This window comes from Dipteris shenzhenensis, chromosome 9, assembly GCF_047967505.1.
Source record: "Dipteris shenzhenensis isolate YYH24624 ecotype China chromosome 9, Dip_SZ_1.0, whole genome shotgun sequence".
NCBI classification, from domain to species: domain Eukaryota; kingdom Viridiplantae; phylum Streptophyta; class Polypodiopsida; order Gleicheniales; family Dipteridaceae; genus Dipteris; species Dipteris shenzhenensis.
In genome coordinates this window covers 47737645-47750173 of record NC_141604.1, presented here as the reverse complement: position 1 = coordinate 47750173, position 12529 = coordinate 47737645, and positions in this window count along the sequence as shown.

The window sequence follows — 12529 nt, the reverse complement described above, 5'->3', positions numbered from 1 at the left end:
ACTACCATATTAAAATCAAAGGAGAGACTACAATACACAACTCTTGTAAAAGAGATGAGTGCTAGCCCCGAATGCAAACATGCAAACATGAATATTGAAACCAAGACTATAGCACACAACTCTCATAAGAGAGATGAGTGCTAGTCTCAAACATGGGAGATAAGTTTACCTATGTAAGAGCAAAACTAGTGCACTGTTAGGTAGGTGGCGGCACTAGTAGGTAGGTAGGCAAGAAGAAAATGATGGAGTATTCATCCAAATATAGGTTGTAAATGAAGGTTTAGTTTGTTAATACTACTTGTATTCGTACAAATAAAATGTGTTATTCGTATGAATAAATTTATTCATACGAATACTAGTGTATTCGTATGAGTAAAATTGGATAATTTGTTTACTTCGTTTTAAATTGAAAAAATGCATATTAGACTCGTTTTCTCAAATTTAAAAAAAAAGGATGAATTAATGCAACTTAGATTGCATTTGTGAAACAATGGAAGCTATGCCCAATTTCTCCTATACATGATCACTATGTTGAAGAGACTGATAAGGAACTATAGTTTGGGGAGGAATCCAATAGTCTCACTAATGCAATAGAAGAGGGGGATAACTTTACAGTTCAAGATGCATAGAGGAGAACAAGGAAGATGACCCTTACTTTGTGCTATAGTGTACCAAACCCAAACATAAGGTGATGGAAGAATATATGGATCATTGGGGTCCACCGATCTATAAGAAGTGGAAAGTACTGGTTGGAGGTATTTGATACAAGAAGACAACCAAGAAAGGCCATAGATACAGACTCTTAGATATACTATCATCTAGTTAGAGCTATTAAGTTTCAAATTCAACTTGAGCCTTTAAAAAACAAGGGTCAAAGGCTCTTTAAAATTGATATAGACGCTCACGAGCACATCATGTTCTAGCTGAGCTAGCTAGCTATTAAATGCATCAATGTTAAAGTCATCCTCTTAGTTGAGATGTTTTTTATCACACATTGCAAGTCACATCTTAGAATTGAAATTCCAAGATCCAAATGACAAGAAGGCTGCATTGCAAGGCCACCCAAATGAACACAAAATACCAAAGTGAAAAATTCAATGATAATCAACCATCATATTATTTTACCATAGGTAAAATAAGCATCAACATGGTAATTAAAATGAAAGTCTCAAGTCTCATGTCAAGGAAAGAGCTAGTGACAGTGAGCTTTACTGGGTGGAGATTTACTACTTGGTTGCACCTATTCAATATTTCAAGGAGTAAGAAGGAGAGGATGCAAGGCTTGCAAGAAGATTGTGCCTCTAATTCTATCCACCATGGTGTATTGTAAGGTTCTAAAAGGCTTGCAAGGTGCAAGCATTGCAAGAATTGCACAGGGAAGGCTTGCGTCGAGGTGCAAAGGGATTTCTCTACTTCTACCCACCACCATTGAGCTTGCATGATGGTGGAGGAAACTGGCACAACCATTGAGCTTGCATGATGGCCACACAATAATTGAATTAAATAGAGGACATGGAAACTTATAGTAATGATGGTGGAAATTGACCATGCTAGCACTACCATGTGATGTAACGCAAAAATTGAATGTAGAGATTTCAACAAGGAATTTTATATGCTCAACCAATTTTCACACTAGAGGAAATCGGCCACTGTGTTGGAATTCAATAGGATTAATTGGGATGTACACACTTATAATAATGATGGTGAAAACTGGCCACCGTGCTAGCACTACGAGTTACTACTAGTTAGTGATCACATGAACACTTGACTCTATTCCCACTAGTAGAAACAATTAGTGAGCACTAATTTTAGTTAAGATCCTTGTAACTTATGTTATCTTCAACTTCAGAGTCGCCCGAGATTTATCAACTTTCACACTGGAGACAATTGATGATAGTGCTGGCATTCAATATGCTTAATTGGTACATGGATACTTATAATAATGATGGTGGAAATCAACCATTGTGTTGGCACTACTAGCTACTACTAGTTAATGATCACATGCGTGACTTGTAACTATTTCCACTAGTAGAACCAATTAGTAAGCACTAGTTTTAGGCCCTTGTAACTCTTGTAACTTATGTTATCTTCAACTTCACAGTCACAAATTTCGTTATGTGATGTAACATAATGGTAGTTAATAAAATGATGGAGTGGATAGCACCATCTAGCTAAAATGATGGTGTGGTGAGGGTTAAGTGGCAGCCCTCATAGTTTGATTAGGATTAAGTGGGATGACTTAATTTCATTGCTTTTTAGCCACAGGGCTTGCAACCAATTACACAACCACTAGACTCTTATAGCCACCTAGTTTGCATGATGGGTGGATACCACGCTATGGCCAGCAAATTCGTAATGCTCTTCAAAGGGGGTTTGGGGTTTTGCCATTTCCCCTCTTCAAAATGAAGTGCCATGTTGGAAAAAAGGTTCTTGTAGTGCCCCTTAGTTGTGCAATTAGTTGCTCATTGTCACTCCTTGATTGTGATTTGATCAAAATAACCAATTGCTTGTTTAGATGGCTAGGTGGACACTAGCTATTTAGGGGCCATGTAGCCTCATCCACTTCACATTGATCCACCCTCATCAACTTCACACTACTCTACCCTCATCTCCACAACCCTTGTCAACTTCATGCTACTCAATTCTCTCGTCTCCCACCCTCGTCTCCTAGTCAACCCTCCTGTAGGACCTGTTACTCTCCTCTCATCTCCACATTTTGAATCCACCAAGTTCTATATCCTACCTACTTCTTATTCTGTTCTTGTTCCGAGATGTCTCCAAATCTCTCCCATGATTGTCGAGTGGCCAATATTCTGCAAGACCTTAGTTGGTCAGGCAATTTCCTCCATTTAGACTACATGAGATTCACATTTGAGTCCCATGGCGATGAAATTTTTTTGTGGATTATATATGGATCCACAAGGATCCACATTCACAAGTCAATTATACCATAGAATTTATCTTGAAGGAGTTTTGCTAATGTCAGTCAATGAATCGACTTAAAGGTCACCCTTATTTTGGGGACTTAGATGTAGAAGATGATGTCAATACGTTCGACATTGTGGACTTGACCAATCTGGATAGCCAGGGTGTAGGACCTAGCACTCATGGTAATTCTGATGTGGACCCTAGCATATTTGTATGTTGAGATGTTTTTCACACAAACCTATTATATGAGACATTCTATTGTGAACATGTGTATTTGGGCAATTTTGTAAAGATGATCATTATAAGAATACAACAAAGCATACATGAACCTACATTAAATGACCTTAATTTCCCACAAAATCATACCATGTCAAGATGACATCATCAAGATGGATATGAGCATATGTGATCTTTCACTATATCATAGTCAACATAGGTACAATATCATCGATCTCTTTGACTTCATTGTTGTCACTAAGTAGCTCAAACTCTCGTCCTCTTCTTCACTAAATGCACTGTCAGCAACAACTTTTGTAGTCAAGCGTTGTTTGGCAATTCTCATTGCATTGGATTCACTTGTTTGCCTTGCTGCAACATTAAACCCTTTCAACAGTCGTAGGTTTCTGAAGCAATAAACCAAACTGCAGCTCTTGATGGCTTTGAACAATTGCATCTCTTTCATCAATGAATAAAATCATACACACTCTGGCTTTGAACATTTACATCTCTTTCAATGAATAAAATCATACACACTCCTATTTTTCTCTTATGCACCTGATGATGTAGCAAGAGAGCACATGTGTTGTAACATGCTGCAATTCCAATGTTTCTCCACCATATTCCTTCCACCAAGTAGGTGCAACCATCATCTTAATAGCATCAAGATTCCAAGGATCGCCAAAAGAACCTTCACAGTTCGTATACTTCACTCGTTGTTGATAGGCCGATTTTCCTTGCTCATTTGGAAGCAAGTTTTGACAAACCTCTTGAAAGTTACTTATGGCTGCTGGATTTTGTGGATTAAGCATGCATTTGGTATTGTGGATGTACTGTAAATGTACCTCCAATATTTCTTTCTTTAGACAATCTGCCATAATCTTTTTAACTCTATCAGGATGATCCGTCTCATCTTGTTATAATTTGGCATAACATATCATGGTCTAGCACATGACTTCAAGGCATGCCAGAATGTCTCATCTCTCATGACATTGAATGGTATGCCATTTTTTACAAATGCTTCCATCCATCTTAGGTGCTCTTTGTGCACTTGTTGTCGAAGAAAACAATCCTCCATGATCTCCTCTTTTTCTTTTTCTTACTTGATTGGCATTTATTGCATCAAAATTAACATGCAACCCATTTATTTGTAAATCTAAACTCCCATTATGTGGGGTTGAGGAACTCACCTGCGATCTGTTTGTTTATAGATCTGCATTCTCATTATGTGCTGAGGTATCTCTTACATTTGATGGCTCTTGCATCTCTTCTCCTTCAATTGTTTCATCAACCTCAATGCTAGCATTAGCACTTCTAGCATTCCTTATTAGAGTTGGATTAACCACTCTTTTCACTTTTTCTAGATATGATTTACACAAAGTAATAACATTAGATGGAGTACCAAGGATGTGGACTACATGATGTGAAGATGTGGAGCAAGGACATCCACTAGGAGAGATGTGGATCAGAGGATCCCACAGGTGTTGACTATTCTAAAGGCACTCTCTATATAAGAAGCCCATTTTTGTATTGTTCAAGTACACACATATTGCAATAGCCTGAGTGTTTCCCATCTTATGTCTCTCTCATGGTGTTTTGATCCTCCTTGATCATTTTGCTCTTCATGTATCTAGGATAGTAGATTGATCACACTTTCTTGATATGATATCAGAGCTTAGGTTTTGCTCTTCTAGCCCAATTTTTCCTTATCCCATCTTGTAAAGGGTGAAGAGGTCTTTCTATTAGGCTCAAGAATCTCTCAATTTGGATTCCTATAGTGTGAGTTGTTACATATTGAAGTTCAGTATACATATGTGAGAGACTTGAGTGAGATGTAGAGAGAGAGCCGTGCCCTTCATGGCCCATCCCATGCTCAGTGCCTCTACCATCAGCTCTAGCACTCAATGGCTCAGACGAAGGCAGCCGCAAGCTCCAATGCAATCCTCAGTAGCAAAAACAATTGCTTGCTCTGTTGGTTGATGTTCCTGAGTCGGCTGTAGTTGCTACTGCATTGAAGAGTGTACCTTGTGAAAGTAGTAGCACGTGGGTATCTGGTGAGTGATGATAGTCTTGTGTCCAAGGTTGGACCTTCTTTTGCAACCTATACAAATTTTGCATCATGGAGTTGCAATAGAGACTCCATAGGCTCTTTAAGTTCTAGAGCTTTCATGAGAGTAGCTCCTACCTACACCCAAACAGTCGTCACTCATCGAGCTACCTATATAATCTCCTCATGGCCTTATCTGAAGAAGGTCACAATAATGAAACAACTGGCTAGTAGTACATCTTGCGAGTCCCTAGCCAGAGCAATGATCAATGCTTCTCCTTAGCAGCTCACTGACTAGCTTTGACTAGCTAAGATGAACCAGCTCTCCAAGCTCCACGCACCTCCAATAGTAGTTCAACGATAGCTTTAACAATTGCAATGCCTAGATGGATCTATCCAATGCCATAGAACCGACCACATGTAATCAATTGACTTAGCAAATGAAATTCTTCTTCACAACACATCTCCGCAATCATGTTGTCATCATGTTGCCTTGTAGCTTCAAAGCTCTAAGGTCACCATTGATTGACACATGAGAAGAGTAAATTTACCATGGTTAAGTTACTTTACCCTATGGCTAACTTAATTTGCTTAGAAGACTACCACATGGCAGAGTGCCACCTAACCACATAGGTCCTTACTAAGCACAATTTTGAATGCTACATGTAAATCCCTATGCCACATCATCATGTCCACTCTCTCTTCGTAAAGAATTTGACAAGTCGTAGCTTTCAATCCAAAAAGAATTTGCATGCACTCCAAAAACAAAAAAATAACTAGTTTTTTGAGCTCTATAGGCTTGTCAAGTCAATTTTGTTGTATGCAATTAGACACTGCCAAATTTGAAAGTTTCTTCAATTGGTAAGAAATTTGCAATTGCGATACATACCCCAACTATTGATAAGATCACTAGGGAAGGATTTCACACCTGGTCTACACAAATGAGGTGTCTCTTGATGCATCAGAAGCTTTGGAAGACTATAAAAGAAGTCATAACCACTGCAAAAAATGAACCTCGGAAAGAAAAAGATGAAGGAGCACTATCACTCATTGGCTTGCACTTGGGTCCAAACATAATTCTTGTATTGAGAACAACATGTATTGAGAAGCAAAAGCCTTTCCACCTTTAGCCTATATTCTTGTAATCAAACCTACCCACCTGCAAGTAGCCATGCAAGCACTAAGGGGAGGTATTGACATGTTAAAACCACACTTGGACACCTTAAGTATAGTAAGGTATGCACTAAGGGGAGGTGATGGATTTGTAACTCACATTTGACCACCTTGCAATGGATCATGGCACCAAGGGGAGGTGTTGAGATATGGTGCCATGTGCACATGAGTTAGAGGCTAAGGTACAGTGTAGAAAGAATTAAAGTAGCCACCCAAGGTTGTGGATTACATGATGTGAGGATGTGGAGCAAGGACATCCAATAGGTAAGAAGCCTATCTTTGTATTGTTTAAGTACACACATATTGCAATAGACCAAGTGTGTTTCCCATATTATGTCTCTCTCATGGTGCTTTTATCCTCCTTTATCATCTTGGTCTTCATGTATCTAGGATAGACTAGGATTAGAGATCGATCCCACTTTCTTGATAGTTTTTAAGTCCAATGACATAACTAATATCTTGTCAAGAGTGGATGGCTTCTTTAACATTGAGAAAGCACAAGGAATTAGGAGTAATATCCCATCAGGAGAGGATGGCTTCTTTGGCATCAAGAAAGAACAATGGATTAGGAGCGATATCCTCTCAGGATGGATGGCTTCTTTAATAATCGAGGAAGCACAAGGGATAAGGAGTGATATCTTATTAGGAGTGGGAAACTTCATCAATATAGAGGAATTAAAAGGTATTAGGAGTGATATCTTATCAGAGAGATGACTTCATTAACATCACGGAAGCACAAGGGATTGGGAGTGACGTTTTGCTCACAAATTTAGAGAAACCACAATCAAAAAAGGATTACTCTATATTTGACTTTGATTTGGATTATTCTATATTTGACTTTGATTTGGATGTTGAAGATGCAACATGCAATAAAGATAAAGTCACAAAGAACAAAAAATAGTAGCTTATAGAGTAATGTAGTACTTGAGGAACTAGAAATAATGTACAGATGCTTGCAGAGGAAGCAAATCCAGGAGACCCACTTTGGCCACCTAAGAGAGTGAGAATGATGGATATAGTGAACATGATCAATTAATTGGGGTTTAAATGTTGCAAATGAGGATGCATGCATTTTGTTGACTTGCTTGATATCAAGACATGCAAGGAAAATGTGTGGCAATGGAGAGGGAGTGAATGGAATGAATACATCCTTGCAATTGTCTTTCAACAGTTTCTTCTCACACTTTATATACAAGGTGGTGAAAGAATTTTGCAAATGTGAAGATGTCAAAATGTAATGACTGTGACGATCTGAAGCAAGCGATTGAGAGTGCACCTAATCCTAAGAAAAAAGAATTATATAAAAAAAAGTTCCAATATCACCATGGATGTGTTTGACATGCAAGGAAATGTGTGGCAATGGAGAGAGAGTGAATGGAATGAATACATCCTTGCAATTGTCTTTCAACGGTTTCTTCTCACACTTTGTATACAAGGTGGTGAGAAAACTTTGCAAATGTGAAGATGTCAAAATGTAATGATTGTGACCATCTGAAGCAAGCGATTGAGAGTGCACCTAATCCTAAGAAAAAAGAATTGTATAAAAGAAAGTTCCAATATCACCATCGGTGTGTTTGACATGCAAGGAAAATGTGTGGCAATGGAGAAGGAAGGAATGGAACAAATACATCCTTGCAATTGTCTTTCAACGGTTTCTTCTCACTTTGTATACAAGGTGGTGAAAGAACTTTGTAAATGTGAAGATGTCAAAATGTAATGATTGTGACGATCTGAAGCAAGCGATTGAGAGTGCACCTAATCCTAAGAAAAAAGAATTGTATAAAAAAAAGTTCCAATATCACCATGGATGTGTTTGACATGTAAGACATAAATATGAATTTTGGAAGGAGCAAACTTAGAGAAGTAAATGTGCCTTATTTTTGATGGTATGATAAAAACACAACAACACCCCCAAACTTCTTTCCAATCCTCCAAAGGTACAAGGAAATCACTTTTTGAAGACACATTTATGTGTGAGTGTTGGTGCATGGCATCAAGTTCGTTGGACATATTTGGATAGATTCCTTGCATCCTCACGATAGCAGTCCAATTATAACTTCCATGATGCAAGTAATTCAAAACTTACGTGCAACAAAATGTCATTTACCACCTATTCTAAGAATACAAGCAGATAATTGTTAGCGAGAGAATAATAATGTATTCATGTTCTCATTTTGCTTTATGTGTGTCGCTCGTAAAATCTTCAATGACATAGAATTAGGGTTTTTATTTGTTGGGTATACACATGAGGACATTGATCAAGTTTTTAGCAAAGTGTCAAGAGAGATAAACTGAAGGGATGTAGAGATAATGGATGATTTGATAAGGAGATGCGGTAGGTAAATTGGAGGTTAGAAGGAAGGCACACAATCTTCTAAGCTAGAAAGGATATATGATTGGAAGGACTTTATTAAACCATTTCTACAAAGGAGTGGTGATGCTTTGAAAGGTCATAGCCATTGATATTACTTTTGATTTTTCTTGAAAGATGAAAATTCAATAATGCAATGGCAACAATATTCATTCGATACAAAATGGGAGCCATAAGAACCTTATTCTCTTTTTACTTCAATCCCAAGTGAGAAAATGGTTCCAAAGTGAGCTCGCATACAGGAATCCACTAACAAAGCTCAAAGTCAAATTGATGGATTGCGAGATTCTATTGGATACAAAGAGGAAATGATGTCCAGATATCCATCCTAGCAGAATCAAAATTCCATAGTAATTTAAAGAACAGAAGAGCTGATAAGATATGTAGAAGAAATGTGACAAGCAATATCGATGGTATTGAATGTCCTTTAGTTTGGCCAAATGTCAATAATGGAGAGCGCCCTACATTAGGGGAGCATTGGGGTCTCAAAAGGGCCTCATAAGGAATGGATTAAGCTAAGACCAAGTGAACCCACTATGGTAATCCATGGAATAAGGGTCCCCTAGCATTTACTCAATTGGCATGGGTACCTTTATTTTGAAAATGATCAACCTTGGCCCTTGGGTGGAGGTGAATGAATCAAAGGCCTAGGATGCTCAAATTGGTGGGAGGCACTTTTGGTGGGCTCCAAACTAGCAAAGGTTGACAAAATAGAGGTGTACTAAAGGGGGAGAGGTCCTCATTTATTGTGGACCATTAGATCTTGGATAGATCTAATGGTGGAGATCAAAGAATCAAATGAAGGGCCTAGATTGAGGTGCATTTTGGAGGGTGTAGATGTAATTATTGAGATCAACAGTTGAGATTTAGGTGCATAATAGATGGTGTGGATTTGAGCGCCTTCTTCTTGCATCTCCACCCTTGGATCTTCTTGAGATCAATGGCCCTGATTCTAGTGGCTTTTCCTTTCTTGCATCTCCACCCTTAGATCTATTTCTAGATGGATGGCTTAAAATGATTTCCCTTCTCTTTTGATCTCATCCATTATATCCTTACCATTTTCAAGGGTTTAAATTTGATCCTTCCATCATTTGATGGTATCCATTGGATCTACACCTTAATCTAATGGCTTGGAGCATTCTACCACAAAATTTAATGTATCCCCTGGATTGTAGATGAGGTCAATGGTTGGGAGTGAAGATCATGGGTCTAAACCATGGGTGAGAGGTCTCCCCACCTATAAATGCTCAACATGTACTTTTGTACACCTCAATGTACCATTGCCCCACACAAAGGGGCAATCTCATTGTTATACCTCAAATCCCTCTCTAATCCCTTGAAATTAGGAAACACTAATTGGAGGCCCTTTTGAGACCCCAAATCTCCTCTAATGCACCAAATTTTGGAACTACTTTTGAATATATACTCCAACATCCATTTGGTGGACCATTGAGAGAAAAAGGAGAGTTCATACTAGAAGTAGAGGCATAAAGTCAATGACTTTGTTGTGGTTCAACTAGCAAATGGTGAATGTTAGAGTTGGAGATTTTAAGTCGCAAAGGTAGTGGATATAACCAGAGATGAATGTGAAAGAAGTAAAACATTTAAATGGTATGGTATGAGCCAAGAGAAAGGACAGAGAACATAGACAATGCCACACTCTACAATAGTTGTAACATACATTTAATTAATTTTGGACTTTGCAATGGCCATATTCATGGGGGGGGAGCAAGAAGTTTAAATTCTAGAGCAGGATGTTTGAATTCTAGGGTTTGAATTCCTTTAGGGCTACATATTGAATCTCACCTCTCCCAGAACTCATTTTCAATCATGCCCTCCCTTCTACTTCCGCCCCCGTCATGTTCCCCTTCCTTCCTCTCTCCCTCTCCCTCTTCCTCTCCCTCATGTTGTGCTCCTTTCCTCTCTCCTTTCTCCTCCCTCTCCCTTCCCATTCTACTCCCTTCTCTCCCTCTCTATTCCCCTTCTCTGTCCCTCTCTATTCCCCTCCCTCCCTCCCTCCTTCTCTATCTTCCCCTTCTCCTCTCCTCTCTCCCTCCCTTCATTACCCACCCTTTCCCACTTCTTCCATGCCTCCCTACCCTGCTGTCGGCAATGTAAGGTGTTGCATAATTTCTTTTTTTCCACCATGCCAGTGCAATCCCCTCCCCCACCCCTTCCCTCCTACCTTTTTTTTTCCTTTTCAAAAAGCATCTCTCCCCTCCCCCTCCTTCTCCCATGCCCCTTCCCTCTTCTTTGTGTTTAAATTCTTGCTGCTACAGCAAAGCAAAAGATCTCTCCCCCCCTCTCTCCTCCCCTTCCCTCTCCCCCTTTCGCTTCCCTCTCCTCACCCCTCTCTCTTCCCCCCCCTCTCTCTCCCTCCCTCCCTCCCTCCTTTTCTCTCTCTCTCTCTCTCTCTCTCTCTCTCCCCCTTCCTTTTTTAAAAGTTTTTCTATCGAGGTAGTGTGAGAGCTACCCTCCCCCCCCTGTGGCTCTCTCTCTCTCTCTCTCTCTCTCTCTCTCTCTCTCTCTCCATTCCCTTCTTTCCTTCACCAAGACAATGCAAGGGGCACTGCTAAAAAAAATAAAGCTACTTATGGTAGCATGAGACCCTCCCTTCCCTCTCCCTCTCCCCTCCCCTCTCCTCCCCCCCCCCCCCCTCTCTCTCTCTCTCTCTCCTCCCCTTACCTTCTTTCCTTCCCCGAGCATTCCCCCATTCTTTTCCTCTCTTTCCCCCTCCATTCCATCTCTCTCCCCCTTCCCCTCCCTTTTCCTTCTTTCCCTATCTTTCCCCCTCCATCAAGATGCATCATTTGAAGGTGTGTGCTTCACTCAGTGCAAAAACATCTTTAGAAACCTATATAGCTATTGCAAGGTGTTTATTGGCACCATTATAAAGTTCTTTGAGATCATACCAGTGTTGCTTTTTGAAACTCTAAAAGGTGTTTATTTGCAGTGTTATTAGGTCTTGGAGATTTGAAAGTTCCAAAACTTTGAAAGGTGTTTATTAACACAATTATTAAGTCTTTAAGATTTTAGAGGACTCTCATGGTGGTAAATTAATCTCATGCATGGACCTTGACTATATATAGATAAATATAAATATAAATAAATAAATAAAAATATATTAGATATAGTTTTCATGGTTTTTTAATATTTATATTATTAATAATAAGTGAAGAAAAAGTTAATTTCTAAAAGAGTATTAACTTATTGTTAAAAAAAAAACTAGTTCAAAATAATAGTGTGAGGAAATATAATTTTTATTGATAAAGGATAGTGTCAAAAAGTATACTTTTGATTTGGGAATGATATTTTCTTAAAGTAAACCACCTAGAGAGAGGTAGGAATCAAAACTTGCCCAAGAGGGCCCACCTACTCTTGAATGCCAAGTAGGGCTGATGTGGAGAAGGTGCACATGGGAGGAGGGTTAAGCATGAGTTAAGGGGGGGGAGGATGGTTTAGGTGGTTCCCACTATAAGGGGAACAAACAATAAGGGCTCTTTGCAGGCCTTCTCACCCTCCACCTCAACATTCCATGTTCCAGACCATGGAGCACTCTCATTGGTACACCTCAAATCCCTCCCTAAACCCTTAAAATTAGGAAGAGGCCCTTTTGAGACCCCATTTCTCCCCTAATGATTATAGAGAGATATTGTCAAATTTATTGTGTGGAAATGACAATGCCTAAAAATAAAGTTTTGATTCTCGAATGATGTTTTCATAAAGTAAGCATTCCATCTTGGAAGGTTTTGTAGGATTAGTCCAAATATAGGCATTGGAGTCCAAAATTAATG